This window comes from Tamandua tetradactyla, chromosome 13 (assembly GCF_023851605.1).
Source record: "Tamandua tetradactyla isolate mTamTet1 chromosome 13, mTamTet1.pri, whole genome shotgun sequence".
Taxonomy (NCBI): Eukaryota; Metazoa; Chordata; class Mammalia; order Pilosa; family Myrmecophagidae; genus Tamandua; species Tamandua tetradactyla.
The window spans coordinates 33899934-33921167 of NC_135339.1; the positions used below are offsets into that span (position 1 = coordinate 33899934).

At 36.6% G+C, this 21234-nt stretch overlaps 1 protein-coding gene across 9 annotated transcripts in view; it reads left to right on the plus strand.

Annotated features, from left to right (window-relative positions):
• The window catches only part of JMJD1C (jumonji domain containing 1C), a 326266-nt gene that overhangs the window by 46843 nt on the left and 258189 nt on the right, over window positions 1-21234 (plus strand). The gene's annotated exons all lie outside the window — the stretch shown is intronic.

Below are 21234 nucleotides of genomic sequence, written 5' to 3' on the forward strand. Positions count from 1 at the left end.
GTCAGAGTTACATTCATATATATTCATATATGCTCTAAGGAGTAATCAAATACGTTGGCTTTTTTAGCTTTTAATGGCCACCCACATTGCTTGGCCCTTGGCCCCTTTTTTTCCATCTCTAAAACAGCAGTGTTTCATCTCTCTGACCATTCTTACATAATCACATTTCCCTCTGATTCTCTCCTTCTGTTTTCCTCTTCCACTTTTAAGTACCTTTATGGTTATCTTGGGCCCCACACAGATGATGCAGTGCAATCTCTTGGTTTGCTAATTAATCACCTTAATTGCATTTGATACCTTAATTTTTCTTTGCATGTAATGTAATATATTCACGATTCCTAGAGTTCAGGAAATGGACATATTTGGGGTGGTATTATTCTGTCAACCACACCATGATGGCATAATCTTGTAAAATATGAACATATATAATGGGATTCAAATAAGTTAAGATTTAGATTACTTTTCTTCACTCCAGAACTTTTAGTATTACCACTATCTGTTATCGTAAGTGAATGAGTTTAATGGTAGAATAATTTTTAGATTTTTAATTGTGGTATTATATATAACACAAAATTTCCCATTTTAACCATTTTTAAGTGTACAATTGGGTGGTATTAATTGCATTCACAATGTGTTATTAATTGGTGAAGATTTTGTTAAACTGTATTTGGATATTTTGAATATTTTGTTGGTGACTTTTTAAAAAAGACATAACTTTCTGGCTTATCTATATTGGAATTATATTAATCAACAGAAGACTGCATCTGAAACTTTTTTATGATGAAAGACCATCTTTTGAAGAAATCAAAACAATAAATTGTGAGCCCTTGTCACATTTAGATTTTTTTGTTAGCTCCATTTACATAGGATTGTCCTTGTCTTAGTATACATATGGAACATTATTACTGCCCTACTTTTTCAGAAAGAGTGATAGTATCATAGAAGAAAAGCTGGTATTGAGATATACGATCTGATAATATTCATCCTCGAGTAATAGTGTCATGCTAATTAAAAAGCAAAATTAATCTACTCTCTACCTTTTGTTTTATTTCCTCTTCCACAACTTAATGTCAGCCACCAAGCGAACAGTTACCCACTCACCCATTCACCTGTCACCTACTTGTCTACAATCCCAACTCATCTACCCAGCCAGCTACCTTCTCAGCCTCCTTTTCTTCATCCCTCCCTTGACTTTGATTCAAGGCATCCCATTTTTCAAGCCAACTCTTATAAAGTGTGAATATTTGAGAAAAGGTGCTTTTTTATTTTTTTAATTCCAGTGCACAAAAGGAACAAAAAATCTGTTTTTCAAAAACTGAACATGAAGTGTTGCTTATATTTTGGGGAATTTTCTAGTGATCACTTAGACAGTAATAGCTAATCTTAGGATATATTTTTTTGAGCAGTTCTAAACTGTGTATCTGCAGGTGAAAATTATTTTGCAGAACTTAAATGTCATAAGTATAGATAAAATATTTATGTTTAGGAAATTTAAAAGTTATGATTGATTTGTCTACTAGTAAGCCTTTTTCGGTTTTCAGTGCTAGGCATTTCTCCTCAGCTCTTTCCTCATTTAAGTTTCCTGTAGAGTTGATAGCACTTGATTCCTTTCTAATTTTTATTAGTATAAATCTGCAGTTCAGCCTGAAATTTCTCTCATGGCTTTGCAGTATTAATAATTCTAATTTTTAATCTCTTCACAAATTATTTAGAGAACAAATGAATGATTCACTGGTCAGTATGACATTGGTAGGAGAACTCTGGGGAAAATTTACTTGTCTGGTAGGTAGACTTTTATGTTTGCTCTGAGTATATAGAATGTTTTTGTTCTTTGTTGAATTTGTTGTCATAGGTCCTACAGACTTAAGTGTGGGAAACGAGTATATAAACTGTAGCTATAGTGGCACATAAGTTATGCAGTTGTAACCACTAGCTGGTTTTAAAGGAATGACATGGTAAATGGAGTGAATCGTATGTTTCTGTATAAAATTAAATACAGCTAATGTCATTTCTTTTGATCCATCATGCATATATTCTGGCACTTGTTTTTGTTCCACTCATTCAAAGTAGAGAATTTTTCATTTAGCAGGGTAATTGGTGTAAGGAATTTTTGCAAAAAAAAAATTTTTTTTATTTCAAAAATTTATGTACAGAGATAGTTTGATTGAACACCATAAGTACTTGGAATCTCAGGTAGGACATGAGATTTTGTTGGTTTGTCCAGAGTGGTGCCCGGATGAATCGCAGGGTGATTCGATCAGTGAGTGGAAAAGTATTTACAAAGCCCCCTTCGGGGAATGGTAAGGATAGGGAGAAATTCAAGTTCCCCAAGTTGAATTCTTGATATTCTCACAAGCAGTGTGGACAACCAAAGCTATAGGGTGAGCCCCCAGTCTTGGGGTTTGTTCATATGAAACTTAACCCCACAAAGAATAGGTCAAGTCCACTTAAAATTTAGGCCTAAGTGTCACCCCCAAGAGAGCCTGTTTTGTTGCTCAGATGTGGCTTCTCTCTCCAGCCAACACAACAAGCAATCTTACCACCCTCCCCCTGTCTACATGGGACATGCTCCCACGGTGTGGACCTTCTTGGCAATGTGGAACAGAAATCCTACAGTAAGCTGAGACTCAGCATCAAGGGATTGAGAAAAACCCTAGAATGAGCTGAAACTGAGCATCAAGGGATTGAGAAAACCTTCTCGACTAAAAGGGGAAAGAGTGGAATGAGACAAAGTGTCAATGGCTGAGAGATTCCAAACAGAGTCGAGAGGTTATCCTGGAGGTTATTCTTATGCATTAAGTAGATATCACCTTGTTATTCAAGATGTAATGGAGAGGCTGGAGGGAACTGCCTGAAAATGTAGAGCTGTGTTCCAGCAGCCATATTTCTTGAGGATGATTGAGTAATGATATAGCATTCACAATGTGACTGTGTGATTGTGAAAACCTTGTGTCTGTGAAAACCTTGTGTCTGATGCTCCTTTTATCTACCTTGTCAACAAACGAGTAGAACATGTGAAATAAAAATAATGGGGGAACAAATGTTAAAAATAAATTTAGTTTGAAATGCTAGTGATCAATGAAAGCAAGGAGTAAGGGGGATGGTAGGTATAATCTTTTTTTTTTCTGTTTTCGTTTTATTTCTTTTTCATTGTCTTTTTATTTCTTTTTCTGAATTGATGCAAATGTTTTAAGAAATGATGAATATGCAACTAAGTGATAATATTGTGAATTACTGATTATATATGTTAGTGTTTTATTCCATTTGTTAAATTTTTTAAAAAAATTTATGTACAGAAATGTCTTCAACTTTCAAACTTGCTCATTTTCTTTACCCGTCACATGTTTAGTGTAGTACCTAGGATATTGTTAGGTGTTTAATAAAAAAATGATTATTGCATGGCAAATAAGTGAATGAATAGATCATAAATGACTTGAATATTTTAATCCATATTAACCGTCTCAATTATCCATTATTATTTACTTTTAATTTTGAATCTCTTCTTGTTTTCATCTGTGACATTGTGTACCTTAATGGTTACCTCCCCAGTATCCAGTCTATCCTTTAGCCATTGTGTGGTTTGACTAAAGGTGGACTATGATTTTTCATGCTGGAACTTCTCTGTTACATTGATGGGTGCATGCCCTAAATAGGTTCAATCACAATGAAGCCAAGAATAGTATTGTGTGGGTGGGAGCTCATCCACTGCAACCATTTTCCTATTTTAAGGTAAACTACTTTTGAGTACAGAGCTGACAATCAGAGGCTAAAAGAGCTGAAAGGAGAACAGAAAAAAATGTGACTGATCAGATCTTTTCTGAAGCCTACATACTACTGTTGGATTTTCATTTATGGTAGTCAGTAAATTTATGTTTATGACTGTTTCGGATGGTTTTTCTTTCCCTTGGAACCAAAGTCATCATACACATGGCAGTGCTTCATTCCATGTTTTTTAAAAAACAAATCAGTGACATTTTCTTGTGACAGTCTGTTACTTGCGATTAAGGTACTAGAATTCTGTCATTGATTTTTTTAATAACTTCATTGATGATTTTTGAGAAGGAATATATGTTCTGCTATAATGTGTCCAGGTTTACTGTAAAGTTTTAAAAATGTAAGACATAATTTATTTTAATGTATATAAAGTCTACATTTAAATAAGTTGTTATTCCTTATCTGCAATTCTGAAATCCATATATATAGCTGTAACAATTAAATGTCTTTTAATGATTATTGGGAAACAAAACTTTGCTGACTCATTTCTAGTAAAACCTAATGGGAACCAAATATTTTTGTTTTATAAAAGAGCTTGTTTTAGTTTGTAAGGTTCCTGAATGTAATATACCAAAAAAGGAACAAGAATTAAAAAGGAAATTTATTAAGTTGCAAGTTTACAGTTCTAAGGCCACAAAAGGTATCTAGAGGAGGATACCTTAACTTCAAAAGGCCAGTGAAATTCAAGGTTTCTCTCTCAGCTGGGAGGGCACCTGTCGATATCTGCCAGCTTTCTCTTCTCATTTCATAAATTTTCCTCCAGGGTGTTTTCCTTCTGCATTTCCAAAGGACTCTGGCTGTGTATGCTTTGTTGGTTCTGTTGGCTCTGGAACTTTTTCCAAAATGGTTCCCTCTTAAAGGGCTCTAGTAAGCGACCCCACTTTGAATGGGTGGATCACATATCCATGGAAACAATAAAAAAGATTCCACCTAGCAATATTGAATGAAGATTAAAGAATATGACTTTTCTGGGGTACATAGTAGCTTCAAACTGGCACAGAGCTATTCATGTTTATGTAATTTTAGAGTGCTGTGCTAGATCCTGCAGGATTCTGTATGACATGCAATATATATAGTAGTACTATAATAAACTGGCATATTTAACTTTATAAATTTCAACAAATTTTGAACTCTAAAATATATCTAGTTGCAAGGTGTCTTGGTTGAGGGATTATTATTTAACTGCTAATACCGAGTCTGAAGGCTACTTTTACATGAAGACTTTACTTCCAGATCTCATGTTGCGTGAGAGCAATATGCTCAGCCTGATGGAGACCCTGAGCAAATCGCACAACACCAGAGCCCATAGGAAATGTTTCTGCTTGCGCACCAGCAAAAGTTTAAGCATTTTCAGAAACCATCAGTATTTGACATTGAGGTATGTTTGCTGGAAAAGATTTGGTTCAGTCAGGAGTTCCACGTCTAGCTCTGTGTAGAAGAGACTAACTCGAAAGGGAAGCTTACAGTCCTCATCTGTGGGAGGTGCTGGTATCAGAAGCCGGCCAAAAGGCTAATTCATATCTTGGCAGGGAGGTCCCAAAGGAAACAGTGTGGAGGTACAGTGATGCTCAGCCTGGAAACCATGAAGTTACTTGAAACGGAGGTTGCTCAGTCCAGTGACACAGTGATGGGCAGTCTGGAGGGGGCCATACAGTCACTGGAAATAGGTTGGGAGACTGTCCAGGAACCTCCTACCAAAACAATATGATCTTTGTAATGAGGACCTGAGTGCAGGGGTTTGGGCTGTAGGAGGAGCCTTGGCCTCAGAGGCCTTGCCTGAATGCTGTTTTGCTTCATTTTTTTTTTTCCAAAAAAAGAAGCGAAAGTCTTTTCAGTGCTCTGCCTTTCTTCCCTTCTGCATAGAGTCAAACATGATTCTAATAAAAAATAAATCTAGATTATTAGTGATTGGCAGGAAATGCTTCTTTGCTTGCTCCAAGATGAAAAAAGAGTGAGAATTAGCAAAAGGTTTGGTTCTTCTACTTTTCTTAGTGTTTTTTGTACCAGGTTGATGTGGCTAGGATCTTTTATGCACTGGAAGCTGTGGGGTTGGGGGGCTTTTGCGGGTGAGAAGGAACATTCCTCTTTATTCTTTCATTACTGATAATTTAGAAAAACTGTTTTCAATGATAATAAACAAGGATTGTGGGTTTTTTTGTATATTGAATGTGAGAGTCACATTTCATTCTTTTTCCATAAAACTCATTTTTTATAAATTAAATTCTTGACATTAGAAATGTCAAGTACTGATTCCATCCTGCTTAAGTCTGTTGTGTCCTTTTTGATAGTCTGGGTTTTGTCATTTAATCTATCTGTGAGTACAAAACTTAGACAACTGTAGCAAAAGCATTGGTATGTGTTCTTTCATTATTTCTGTAATTGTTCTATATAGAATAGCTTTCTTGGATTAAATAATTGTATTAGTTATTTCCACACTTTAAGAATTTCGTCTCAAGCCCTGAAATGTAGAATACCAGTCTGTCCCAGAACATGAATGATATGCCATAATTTCAACACCCCTTTTCAACATGGAGAGGTTAGAATGGTTACTGCCCAAATATCCCTGAAAATAGAATGATCAAATAAGAAGGAAGAGTTGTGGCAGAGAGGTTAGGATTTAGCAAGTGATTGATTGTCACTGCTAAATCACTGTGTAGAGGTTTTTTTTTTTTTTTTTTTTTGTCACTAGAGTATTGAAATGGCCAGGGGAAAATGCCTGAAACTGTGGGACTGTAACTCATAAAATACTATGAAATTTGCTTTATAACTAACTACTTGTTAAACTGAACTTTGAAATTTATCGCCTTTCTTCATATATATTTCACTATAAAAAAAATGTTAAAAAAAAAAAATTGCGTCTCAGACCAGTGAAGGTTGTATATATTCTGGGTCACCAACCAATTATTTCTGGGTCAATTCCCAAAACCTAAATAAGCCAAACCTTCCCCTGACTTTTCAAAAAATTTAAAAATATTTGCTGAATATTTTCTATGACCCTGTTTCTGTGGTTAACTGCTTTAACATATGGTATTTGACTTGATCTTTATAGTAATCCTATGAAACAGATGTGACTATACCCATTTTCCAGATGTATAGTGTGAAATTGTGCTGTCTGTTTGTCATTTTTCTTTTCACGTGAATACGTTCTCTCACCAGACTATAAATTATTTTGTGACAGTAGAGAGAATATTTATATTTCTGCCCCTGAACTTTAGGCATATAAACATTGAATGACTGGGAGTAACAATTATTGCCATGTATATGAGTCAATTAGCCTTAATTACTGTAGATGAATTAAAATATGGTGGAATACATGGCATTTGACCATATGTGAATCCCTATATATAATTACCAAGAAAATTTATTGCAGTGTTTTTCCTCATCTTCTCTCAGTGATAACATTGAGACCCCCGACTCTTTTCAGACTGAAGAACCAGGGCTGTGAGAAATTATGCTGCTGGGCTTGAAATTACCTCAGTGTGTGTCTGAGCCTATCCAGGTGGCATTGTAGGCAGTTGCTGGAAATGGTCACCAGAGAAATGCTACTCTGACATGTAGAGTCGTGATCATCTCATATTTTTCCTTCCAGCTGCTCCAGAATATAGGAGGCTAGAGGGCTTAAATATTTTTTTTCCATCACAATCGACTTTTTCCTTCTTTTTCTGTGAAAAATAACATATATCCAAAACCCAAAGCACAGACCACACTTAGATGTAGAACATATTTCACAGTTTGACACGGGTTACAGTTTCACAATTTTAAATTTTTACTTCTAGCTGCTCTAAAATACTGGAGACTAAAAGAGATATCAATTTAATGATTTAGCATTCGGATTTGTTAATCCCATCTTCTCTGTATAATTCCACCCAAAGATCACCTTTGGTCTTTCCATCCCTCTCCTTAGGGAGATCCTCTTCCTGGAGATGTGATTTAATCAAGAATGGTTGTTAAACTGTATTACGTGGAGGCATGTCTCCACCCATCTGGGTGGGTCTTGATTAGTTTACTGGAATCCTATAAAAGAGAACGACAAGAGAGAAAGCCCGGAGATTCAGAGAGAGCAGAGAATGCTGCAGTACCACGAAGCAGAAAGTCCATCAGCCTGCAGCCTTTGGAGATGAAGAAGGAAAACACCTCCCAGGGAGCTTCAGTGAACAGGAAGCCAGGAGAGAAAACTAGCAGATGACACCATGTTCGCCATGTGCCCTTCCAGCCGAGAGAGAGAAATCGTGACTGTGTTGACTATGTGCCTTCTCACTTGAGAGAGAAAAATCCTGAACTTAATCGACCTTCTTGAACCAAGGTATCTCTCCCTGGATTCCTTTGATTGGACATTTCTATAGACTTATTTTAATTGGGACATTTTCTTGGACTTAGAACTGTAAACTAGCAACTTATTAAATTCCCCGTTTAAAAGCCATCCTGTTTGTGTTATATTGCATTCTGGCAGCTAGCAAACTAGAACATAGTGCTATTGCTGGGTCATAGGGCAACTTGATATTTAGTTTCCTAAGGAACCACCAAACAGTCTTCCTTAGTGGCTGCACCATTATACATTCCCACCAGCAGTGCGTAAGTGTCCCAGTTTCTCCACATCCTCTCCAACATTTATAGTTTTGTGTTTGATAGCCGCCATTCTTATAGGTATGAGGTGGTATCTCATTGTATTCTTATCTGCTTTTCCCTTATAGCCAGTGAAAATGAGCATCTCTTCATGTGTTTTTGAGCCATCTGTATTTGCTTTTCAGAAAAATGCCTAGTCATATCTTTAGCCCATTTTATAATTGTGTCGTTTGTTCTTTTGTTGTTGAGTTGTATGATTTCTTTGTATATACAGGAAATCAAACCTTTGTCCAATATGTGATTTCCAAATATTTTCTCCCATTGAGTTGGCTGCCTCTTCACCTTTTGACAAAGTCTTTTCAGATGCAGAAGCATTTGATTTTGAGGAGCTGCCATTTATCTATTTTTCCTTTTGTTGCTTGTGTTTTGGGTTAAAGTGTAGGAAGCTACCTCCTGTTACCAGGTCTTGAAGATGTTTCCCTACATTTTCTTCTAGAAACTTTGTGGTGCTAGTTCTTATATTTAGGTGTTTGATCCAGTTTGAGTTAATTTTTGTGTAGAGTGCAAGATAGGGGTCCTCTTTCATTCTCTTGGCTATTGATATCCAGTTTTTCATGCCCAATTATTGAAAAGACTATTTTGTCCCGATTTAGAGAGTTTGGGGGCCTTGAACAAAAATCATTTGACCATAGATGTGGTGGTCTATTTCTTCAGTCTTGATTCACTTCCATTGGCCAATGCTTCTGTCTTTTGCCAGTGCCATGCTGTTTTCACCACTGTGTTAGTTAGATTCAGTTGTCAACTTGGCCAGGTGAGCATACCTAGTTTTGTTGCTGCCGACATGAGCCAATGGCACGTGAACCTCATCTGTTGCCAATTACATCTGCAGTCAGCTAGGAGGTGTGTCTGCTGCAGTGAGTGACGTTTGACTTAATTGGCTGGTGCTTAAATGAGAGATCGCAAGGTAGCACAGCTAAGCAGCTTGGCATTCCTCATCTCAGCGCTTGCAGCTCAGCCCAGGTCTTTGGAGATATAGAAAGAAGTCACCCCAGGGAAAGTTGTTGGAACCCAGGGGCCTGGAGGGAAGACCAGCAGAGACCATCTTGTGCCTTCCACGTAAGAAAGAACCTGAGTGGAAAGTTAGCTGCCTTTCCTCTGAAGAACCAACAAAATAAATCCCCTTTTATTAAAAGCCAATCCATCTCTGGTGTGTTGCATTCCGGCAGCTAGCAAACTAGAACAACCACTGTGGCTTTGTAATAGGTTTTCAAGTCAGGGAGTGTTAATCCTCCCATTTTGTTCTTTTTTCAGGGTGCTTTTAGCTATTTGTGGTTTCTTTCCCTTCCATATGAATTTGGTAGGTGGCTTTTCCAAATCTGCAAAATAGGTTTTTGAAATTTTGTTTGGTACTGTGTTGAATCTGTAGATCAATTTGGTGAGAATTGATATCTTAACTATATTTAATCTTCTTGTCCATGAGCAGGAAATACCTTTTTCATGTTTAGATATGCTTTGATTTCTCTTAGCAACATTATTTAATTTTCTGTGTACAAGTCCTTTACGTCCCTAGTTAGGTTCATTCCTAAGTACTTGATTCTTTTAGTTGCTATTTTGAATGGATTTTTTTCCTTAACTGACACCTCAGGTAGCTCCTTGCTGTGTATAGAAATGTTACTGATTTTTGCACATTAATTTTCTATCCCAGCACCTTGCTGAATTTATTAGTTCAAGTAACTTTGCTGTAGATTTCTCAGTATCTTCCAAGTATAGTATCATATCATCTGCAAATAATGAGAGTTTTACATCTTCTTTCCAGTTTGGGTGCCTTTTATTTATTTGTCCTGCCTGATTGCTCTAGCTAGAACTTCTAGCACAATGTTGAACAGCAGTGGTGACAGAGGGCATCCTTGTCTTGTTCCTGATCTTAGGGGGAAAGCTTTCAGTCTCTCTCCATTAGTACAATGCTGGCTATTGGTTTTTCATATATTCCCTTTATCATATTGAGGTAGTTACCTTTGATTCCTATCTTTTGGAGTGTTTTTATCAGAAAAGGATGCTGAATTTGGTTGAATACTTTTTCAGCATCAATTGAGATGATTATATGATTTTTCCCTTTCTATTTGTTAATGTGCTGTATTATGTTAATTGATTTTCTTGTGTTGAACCATCCTTGCATTTCTGGTATAGACCCCACTTGGACACAGTGTATAATTCTTTTAATGTGTTGTAGGATTCGATTTGCTAATATTTTATTGAGAATTTTTGCATCTATGTTCTTTAGGGAGATTGGCCTCTAGTTTTCCTTTCTTATAGCACCTGGTTTTAGTATTAAAATGATATTGATTTTATAAAATGAGTTAGGTGGAGTTCCTTTTTCCTCAGTTTTTTTGGAAATGTTTGAGCAGTATTAGTGTTACTTTATTTATTAAAATTAAAATTAATTTTTTTGTAACCTGACAAAGTACTCTTTAAGGGTTACATACCTATCTTTTGTTTCAAGGTTATTGCTCACCAAATTGTTAAAGTTGCAGTATTCACTGAAATTGTCTAATTGGATGGAACCTTTTCACATGGAATTTATAATTTATATTGTAGCTTCTTAGAAAATTAGTTATTCTAGCAATTTAATTGTTTCTAGAATACAATGAAATCTGTCTTTCAAGGTTTGTTGGAAATACACTATTTTGGAATTAATAAAAATTTCAAATTATGTATATTTAAATAGGTTGTAACTTTCAGATATATTTCCTTTATATTAATTTGAACCAGTCCCACAAAATATATTTCTTTTGAGATTAGTTTTAATAAATAGGAATCGTGGATAAATACATATAAAAGTATGCAAAAGAGAGTTTAAAAGACCTTAGGTGTCACCAAAACTTTTCTCAAAAGTACAATTAGTATTCCCCTTGATTTTATGGTTTGGGCCTGAGTTTCTCACTTGCATAGTTAATGGAAGAATTGTTCTAGATTCAGACAGTTTTCAGATTCTTTAATTCTAGAAATGTCTTACTGACAGTTTTTACCAGCAATGTTCTAGAAAAAAGTGTTTATTAAGCAAAAGTAAATTTCAGATCTGTCCCAGACGTTCTTAATTCTTAGATAATGGTATTTTTCATTATGGCATACCTCTTATGTTATATTACAATGTGGTCTTTGTGGTGGGTTTTGCTTGTTTTTTGGACGCTCAAGGTGAGTTTATAGGATTTGGAATTCTACTATTGTAGAAGTCATGGTAGGATAAATAAGTATCCCAAGGCTGCAATATTGAGCCTTAATATGATCCAATAAATATTTCTTCACACATATGGGAGTTTTGGTCATCTTCATTGTATTTTATTTTTTTGTGAAAATATTCCTTTATTCTAATGGATTAAGAATAAAAAGAAATTTACCTGACAGATAACTAACTGGACAGTCATGGTATTTATGTTAGTCTGAAATTAGGAAATGAATGCATTCAAGGTTCTGTTACTAACTTCTTTGGTAGGTGTATTTGGAGGAAAAAGGAAAGAATCCAGGAGCAGTGAAGTGTCAGAGCAGGAAATTGAATAAAGATTTTTTAATTATAAATCTGATATCTCTTGATACTCCACCACATTGCATCTCTAAATGGTTAGTTTCTCACAGACTTTGAAAGCTGTATCGAGTGCCTTGAGTTGCTGTGACATATATTCTCTGCTTTTTTGTTGTTTTTAATTTTTTCTAACAACATACATACCACCTAAAATTTCCCCTTTTTAACCACATTCTGATGCATAATTCAGTAGTGTTAATTACAGTCACATTGTTATATTACCATCATCTCTAAACATTACCAAAGCTATTTAAGCTATCTTTACACTTTCAAGTTTCTTGCTTCTCTAGTCTATTCCTGTCCTATTCAACGTGGACCATTTACTCATCCTGAATTTCCCTTAAGCCAAAAAGTCTTTAATTAGTACTTTGACCTTTGCTTACTAGATCATGTTCAAACTCCATTCTTTAGTTTACAGAGCTCAGACTTTTCCGTCTATCTTTCTGAAATTTACAATTCACTGATACTCTGTGCAGATTGTTGTGTCTGTCTTTTGTTGTTATTAAAAAAATAAATATTATAACCCACTGTTTCTAAAGTCATAAAATGTACTTCATGCTTCCTTTCACGTTTCATTTGCTGATGAGATTTCCTATGTCTACTTGATGTTAGATATAGTCCCTTAGGTTAAAAATGGTCAAAATGGGGCAGGCCACAATGGCTCAGCAGGGAGAGTTCTCACCTGGCATGCCGGAGACCTGGGTTCGATTCCCAGTGCCTGCCCATGCAAAAACAAAACAAAACAAAAGAAAAAAATGTTCAAAATTTTGTGTGAACTGAGTGAAAATGGGAAAATGGTTTCTTAATGAATCAAATTATATATCAAACATCAATTATTTCGTTTGCTTTAATGAGATAGATAATCCAGTTTAGCAGAATTTTACGAAACATTCATGAATCTGGTAATACCACTTTTCTTTGATTCTGTGATATACATTTTCCACATTTTAATGTTTCTGAAACTAAGGTCCAGTAAATAATTCTTGCCAGAAGTGACTTGTTTACATTTCTGTTTAGTTGCCAGTATGTTGGAGCAGCTAGAAGGAAAAACTTGAAACTGTGGAACTGTAACCCGTACCAAACTGAAATCTGTTCTATAACTACCTGTTAAAATTTACTTTAAAATTTATTGCCTTTTTCTATACATGTTATATCTCACTGTAAAGAAATGTAAAAAAAAATCAGAGGGCTGTATTAGCAGTACCTTGTAATGGTGTTTATACTCACTAAAAATGAAAGTGAAGACAGCAAAAAAGAAGTGACTTGTGTACCATTAGGCAGAATATCAAGTGACAGTATACTGGTAGTAGTCTGCCTACAAGTGTGTGACCTCAGGCATGTAGTACTTTTCAGTCTCATTATTTCTTTGAATTTTTAGAAATTATTGGGGATCCCATAGAGCTTTTGATTGATATTTACTGTATTAAAAATTCAGCGTTCTTAAAATACAAGAACATACAATTACACATTCCATTAAATGTCAGAGCAGTGATAACCTATATTTTGTAGTCTCTGGAAAACGTGTCTCTACGTTCATTAGAAAATAAAGAATGGAAAAGGCAAATAACGTCTTAGTATTATTATGAAAAGTTTTTACATTACTATCTCTTGAAAGGGTTCTCCTTCCTCTGAGAACTTGTGGTGAAGGTTTCTGTTTAATTTTCTGTTGAGTACTTTACATTGGTATCACTGCAGTTGGTTGAAATTTAAGTTAAATATGGTTTCTTTACCATCATTTCAAATGTCGTCTTGTATTTGCTATCTTGCTTTGAAAATTATGTACTTTGAATGTTGAAGATTGCCTGTCACATGCCAGAAAATATTAAGAAAGGCCGTAGAAATAGTCAGCATTCCTAGAATAGATTTTAGAATTTTCAAAGCTAAGAGAGATCTGTATGAATAATTCATATCTTGTGGAAGATTGTCACATACAAGCTGAACATCTGATCCATCTGTTACAATTAAGAGTTTAAGATTTAAAAAGCATCTTAAGGTTTAGAATTGTGATATCAAAGAAGGAAGTAGTAGTATGTTAATATATTGATAAAGGTATGCATTGTCAGTTTGCTATGTATATTTAATATAAGAATACCCTCCCACCCAAATTGTTATTCCATGGATGGAATCCTAGAGTCAAGGTGGAAGAGTATTAGATTAAATATTTGTGAAACAATTTAAGGTTGGTAAACTGTTCCAATGCATTGAATAGCACCATACTATTATTTTGGTCTGTGCTTTTTTTTTTTTCCTTAAGAAACAGGTTGATAAAAATATATAAACTGTATTTTAGAGAGTTTCCACTATTTCCTAAAATGTTTTATTGCCTTAATTTTCAAAATCTCTTCTCATGTTCTTATACCAAAGTGCATCATTTCACTTGAAGGGAAGCCGTTTGAGTTTACATTGTTTATCTGAATAAAGAAAATAATAATATGAATATAGACATTTGTATCCCATCTTTCCAGAAGGTGTTTTTTTTTTTTTTTTGTATATGAGCACACACATACTTACAGAAATAATTATCATATTCTCTGAAAGGTAAAGCAGTAAAGAAGGGGAAAGCAAACATGCTTACAAAGAGTTAATATAATATTTTATTGAATTTGACTCCGAATTTCTTAGTGTTTAGAGCAAAATGAGAATTGTGATGCTTTAAAATATCATTGATTTTCAAATTGTTTTCTCACTTAGCTGCAATGACTTTTTTTTTTTTTTTTTTTTTTTTAAAGGAAAGACAGAGAGAAGGAAGGAAGGATAGAAGGAAGGAAGAGAGGAAGAAAGGGAAACATCTTTTTTAAACATTTTCTTGTTTTATTGTATTTTGTTTCTCCGTTTTCGTTACATGGGCTGGGGCCGGGAATCGAACCGAGGTCCTCCGGCATAGCAGGCAAGCACTTTGCCCGCTGAGCCACCGCGGCCCGCCCAGCTGCAATGACTTTTTGATTGTTTTCTGGAGCCAGTTGGAAAAGTGAGTGGCCAGAGGGTATAGGTGGTACTGAAGATTAAATAATGTTCCCCATAAAAGGCATGTTGAAGTTCCAACTCCTGGTCCTGTGGTGTGAACCATTTTATAAATAAGATCTTTGATATGATTAGTTAAGATGTACCCAAACTGAATGAGGCTGGACCTTAATTCAGTGTGGCTGAGATCCTTCTAAGCAAGGGACACTGAACATTATTTTTTGCTTTTGTTTTTTGAAACAGAACTCATGCATCCTATACACCTTACCCCTCCCTATCATTGACCCACAGTATTTCAATCTACCCAGTTTTTACCCTTTATCTCTCCTCATTGTTCTATTTATTGATTTTTTACTCATCTGTCCATATCCTGGATAAAAGGAGCATCAGACACAAGGTTTTCTCAATCACCTGGTTAATACAATTGTCTTGAAGAATCAAGGCTACTAGAATATATTTCAGCAATTTCATTACTTCCCTCCAGCCACACCAATACACCATAAACTAAAAAGTGATAGCTATATAATACATAAGAATAACCTCCAGGATAAATTCTCAACTGTTTGAAATTTCTCAGCCGCTGAGACTATTTTGTCTCATTTTTCTCTTCCCTCTTTTGGTGAAGAAAGTTCTCATTCTCATGATGTTGGGTCCTGGCTTATCCCTGTGAATCAGGTCCCCCTTTGCCAGGAAAATTTACAGCACTGGAAGTCATGTTCTGCATTTAGAGGGAGCGGGGGAGGCAGTAAGTTCACCTACCTAGTTGGCTTAGAGAAAGAGGCCACATCTGAGCAAAAAAAGAGAGTCTCTGGGGGTGACTTTTAGGCATAATTATCAGTAGACTTAGCCTTACCTTTGCAGGAATAAGCTTCATAGGGGTGAGCCCCAAGGCGGGGGGCTCAGCCCATTGAATTGGTGGTTCCCACTGCTTGTGAGAATATCAGGAATTCCCCAATGAGGACATTTAGTATTTCCTCCTTTTTCCCTTGCCCCCCACGGGGATTTTACCGATACTTTTTTGTTCACGTCCATATTACTCGGGGATATATCGGGGCTTCACACAGTAACCTGTACAGACCAACAAGACTTCACGCCTTATTCAAATTCCATGTGATTATGTTGTTCAAATATGGTGTTCAGTAAACTGACCATACAAGTTAAATTAGATAATGTGCTACCCAAAATATAAATTTTGCACCAAAAAAACTCTCCTTTTCGTCTCATACAGAAGTTAAAGTTTTAAATTATGTGCAGTATCATCCTTTACCCTATATTCTGATTCCCTTAGTCCTATCCAGATTAGCTTTGTTCATACCTCTACTTGAAGTCTGATCACTTTTTTAGTGCTTTTTTTTTTTTTGTATGCTGTATGGCAGGGTAACATTTCATTATTTTTCCATGTGAGTATCCCATTATTGCAGCACCATTTGTTGAATTTTTGTTTGCTTTCTTGTTTGTTTTTGGGGAAGTGCATGGACCGGAATCGAACCCGGGTCTCCCGCATGGCAGGTGAGAATTCTACCACTGAACCACCTTAGCACCCCCACTTTTTCAAATTTTTAAACAGTCCTGTATGAAAGTCTGCTGACTTTCATAGCTTCAGAGCTCTAACTCTGAGTCCCAGGTATTACATAAATACCCGAAGTTTCTAGGACTGACCAGGTTATAAACAGAGAGCTCAGTATCTCAATTTAGAAATAGTAGTTACAACGCCTGAATCTATATGACTCCTGTAAGAGCTTCCAATCTAGGACCCTCTACAATAGGCCCCATCGTGATAACCATGTTCTTGACTTCAGTTCACCAAGTTTTTATATTATAGTTAGTCTGTATGATTGAGGCATGATAGTATTTGTCTTTTTGTTCCTGACATTTCATTCAACTTACAGTCCTTAAGGTTCATAGACCTCGTTGCATGCCTTACAACTTCATTTCTTCTTGCAGCCTCTCAGTAGTCTATTGTATGTATACACCATAGTTCCCCCTTCCATTCCTAAAATTGTACCGTTAGGCTACCTCCATCCATGGTGGATCAAAACACTGCAGCCATAAACACCAATGTGCAATGTAGTGTCCTCACTCTCAGTTTCCCCAGGTATATGCTTAACAACAGGGTTGCAGGATTAAATGGCAATCCCAGCCAACCCTAGCCTCTGTGGAACCACTATGTTGCTCTCCAAAGGGGCTACACCTCTCAGTTTCCCTGCTGACAGTTGAGTAGGTAGATCTCTTTCTCTACATTTTCTCTAGCACTTGTTACTCTCTGTTCATTTTTAAACAGTTTTATTCACACATCATACAGCCTTTGCCATGTCCCACAAGTTCTGATATGTTATATTGTTGTTTTCATTCATCTCCAGATAGCTACTGATTTCTCTAGTAGTTTCTTCTTTGACCCACTGGTTGTTTAAGAATGCCATTTAACCTCCATATATTTGTGAAAGTTCTCGTTCTTTAGTGGTTGTTGAAATCCAGCTTCATTCCATTGTGATCAGAGAAAAATGCTTTGAGTAATTTCAGTGTTTTTAAATCTATAAAGACCTGTTTTGTTTTCCAGCATATGATCTATCCTGGAGAATGTTCCCTGAGCACTAGAGAAGAATGTATCCTGGTGTTTTGGGGTGTAATGACCTATATAGGTCTGTTAGGTCTAATTCATTTATCCAGTTGTTTAACTTCTCTATTTATTTGTTGTTCCTCTGTCTGGTTGTTCTATCTATAGAGAAGAGTGGTGTATTGAAGTCATATACTGTTATTATTGAGACATCTATTGCTCCCTTCAGTTTTGCCAGCGTCTGTCTCATGTACTTTGGAGCTCCTTGATTGGGAGCATAAACATTTATTATTGTTATTTATTCTTCATGAAATGTCCCTTTTATTAAAATATAGTGTCCTTCTGTGTCTCTTATGATGTCTTTAAATTTAAAAACTTATTTTGTCCAAGTATGGATTAAAAATAAATAAATAATGGAACAAATGTTAAAATAATTTTAGTAGATTGAAATGCTAGTGATCCAAGCAGTGGGGACAACCAAAGCAATAGGCTGAGCCCCCAATCTTGGGGTTTGTTCATATGAAACTTAACCCCGCAAAGGATAGGCTAAGCCTACTTAAAATTAGGCCTAAGAGTCACCCCCAAAAGAACCTCTTTTGTTGCTTAGGTATGGCCTCTCTCTCTCTCTCAGCCAATACAGCAAACAAACTCACTGCCCTCCCCATCTCTACGTGGGACATGACTCCCAGGGGTGTGGACTTTACTGACAGTGTGGGATAGAAATCCTAGAATGAGCTGGGACTCAAGCACCAAGGGACTGAGAAAATCTTCTTGACTGAAAGGAGGAAGAGAGAAATGAGACAAAATAAAATGTCAATGGCTGAGAGATTCCAAACAGAGTCAAGAGGTTATTCTTATGCATTAGATAGATATCACCTGTTTAATTAAGGTGTAACAGAGAGGCTGGAGGGAACTGCCTGAAACTGTAGAGTTGTGTTCCAGTAGCCATGTTTCTTGAAGGTGATTGTGTAATGGTATAGCTTTCACAGTGTGACTGTGTGATTGTGAAAACCTTGTGTCTGATACTTTTATCTACATTATGGACAGATGAGTAAAATATAAGGATTAAAAATACATAAATAATAGGGGGAACAAATGTTGAAATAAATTTAGTAGATTGAAATGCAAGTGATCAATGAAAAGGCAGGGTAATGAGTATGGTATGTATGAATTTTCTTCTGTTGTCTTTTTATTTCTTGTTCTGAATTGATGCAAATGGTCTGAGAAATGATCATGATAATGAATATACAACTATGTGATGAAAAAATTAAAAAAAAGAAATGCTAGTGATCAGTGAAAGGGAGTAGTAAGGGGTATAGAAAAAAAATAGGGGAAACAGGCTAAAATATATTGGGTAGATGGAAATATTAGCAGTCAATGAGAGGGAGGGGCAAAGTTATGATATGTATGAGTTTTTATCTTTTTCTGAATTGATGCAAATGTTCTAAGAAATGATCATGGTGATGAATATGCAACTATGTGATGATATTGTGAGTTATTGATTATATACCGAGAATGGAATGACCATATGATAAGAATGTTTGTGTTTGTATGTTGTTATGTTTAAAAAAATAAAAAATAAATAAAAGTTTATTTTGTTCAATATTAGTATAGCTACTCCTGCTTTCGTGTGAGACATTTTTTTCCATACTTTGATTTTCACTCTATTTATATCCTTGTGTCTAAGATGAGTCTCTTGTAAGCAGCATATAGCTTTATCTTTTAATTGGTAAATCTAGTCTTTGGTTTAATTGGTAAATTTAATTGGTAAATCTTTATCTTTTAATTGGTAAATGTAGTCTGTTGACATTCAAAGTTATTACTTGAAAGGTGTTTCTTTAATCTACCATCTTACCTATTGGGTTTTATTTGTTAGATGTATATATTTTTTTCCCCTCTTTTTATCCTGTAAGTTACTCTTACTGGTACTCTTCAATTCTGGGCCCTCCTCCAGACTTCTCTCTCTTGCCTTTTTTTTTTTCAACTAGCGGAAATCCTTTTAGTATTTGTTGTAGGGCTGGGCTCTGGTCAACAAATTCTTTCAGGATTTGTCTGTAAAAATTGTAATCTCACCCTCAGTTTTGAAGGACTATTTGGCTGGGTACAGAATTCTTGGCTGGAAGTCTTTCTCTTTCAGGATCTCAATATATCATATGCCACTGGTTTCTCGCCTCCATAGTGCCAGTTGACTAGTCTGAACTTAGTCTTACGTTGTTTCCCTTGTATGTTGTACATTGTTTTTCTCTTGCCACTTTCAGGATTTTCTTCTTCTCCTCAGCATTTGACAGACTGATTAGTATGTGTCATGGAGAAGGTATATTTGGATTTATTATGTTTGGAGTTTGTTGAGCTTCTTTGATTTGCATATTTATGTCCTTTATAAGGGTTGAAGAGTTTGAGACACCATTGATTCTTATATGTGTGTGCTTTGTTTTGCCCATCATTTTCCTCAGATTCAGTTCAGTGTTTTCTATCCTTTTTTGTCATTGCTGTTTTGAGTGCTTGAAATCGGTTGTCCTGTCCTGTAGTTCATGTGTTCTTTCTTCTGCCTCTTCAAATCTGTTGTTGTGTGTTTTGAGTATATTTTTTATTTGGTCTACTGTCTCTTTAATGTCTATGATATCTACTATGTTTCTGTTTATTCTTTTAGATTCCTCTTTATGCTCTTCTGGTGGCTTCTTGATCTCCTTTTCATCATTAGCCATCCCGTTTATTTTATTTAGTAGAGTTATATGAACATCTTTAATTAGTTGTTCCAAAGTCTGTATCTCTTTCAGTGTTTCAATTTGGTCATTAGACTAGGCTGTATCTGCCTGTATCATGGTATGCTTTGTGATCTTCTGTTGTCTTTGAGACATGTAAATATCTTGATATATACTGTGGAAGTTGACTTCCTTCAGTAGTTTACAGCTTTGATAATTGCAGGATGCGGGACACAGTGTGGGGGCATGACAGTGCAGTAATACATTGCAGCACAGGTTGGGGATGTTGCACTGGTACCTATTGGCATGGGATGCCAGTTGCAGGTTTGTGGAGGTGCATTGCAGGAGGTGAGGGTATGGGGTGCAACTCAGACAGACCTTGGAGAGCAGGGTGTGATGTCAGGGACACAGAGGTAGAGCATGGTGGGGAGCTGTGTGGAGGTATGGTGGCTGTTGTGCAGGTTGCATGTGGATGGGTGCGTGGAATGTGGGAGTCGTGGGTATCAGGGTGTCGGGGAGGTGGCGCAGTGGTCGGGGCATAGAGGGGGACAGGGTGTGGGTGTGGTCTTATGCAGGGGGAGGGGTCCAGAGGGCCCTGGATATGGATGTGGAAGTATGTAGGGGTGGGCACAGGTCATTGAGGTTGTGGGATGTGGGTTGGGAGGGTGGGATTTGCTGTGCCCTGGCGAAAGTGCGCAGGTATGGTAGAAGTTGGAGCAGGTGTGCACATGTGTGCAGGGCAGGGGCCATGTAGCACAGAATCGCATGTGAGTACCTGCCAGGTGTGGGGCAGGGTGCTTGGGGAGGTGGAGGGAGCAGGTGTGTACGTTTGTGTGGCAGGGGGTTGGGGTGCAGGTGTTAAGAAGTCATTGCACAAATGCATGTGTGCCCAGCAGCAGGGAGGATGTGGCTGTACGTTTGCACAGGTCTGGGGGTCAGGGCCCTGGTGTGTGCTGCTCTAGAGGGTGGGCCTTTGTGTGTATATGCACAGAGCTCAGGAGCAGTGGGTCAGGGTTGCACCTGCATGGTCTTGGGGCACATGTGGCCCCGCTGTGCAGGTCAGTGCTTTCCTGGAGCTGGTGAGCATGACTGGTTGCTATGCA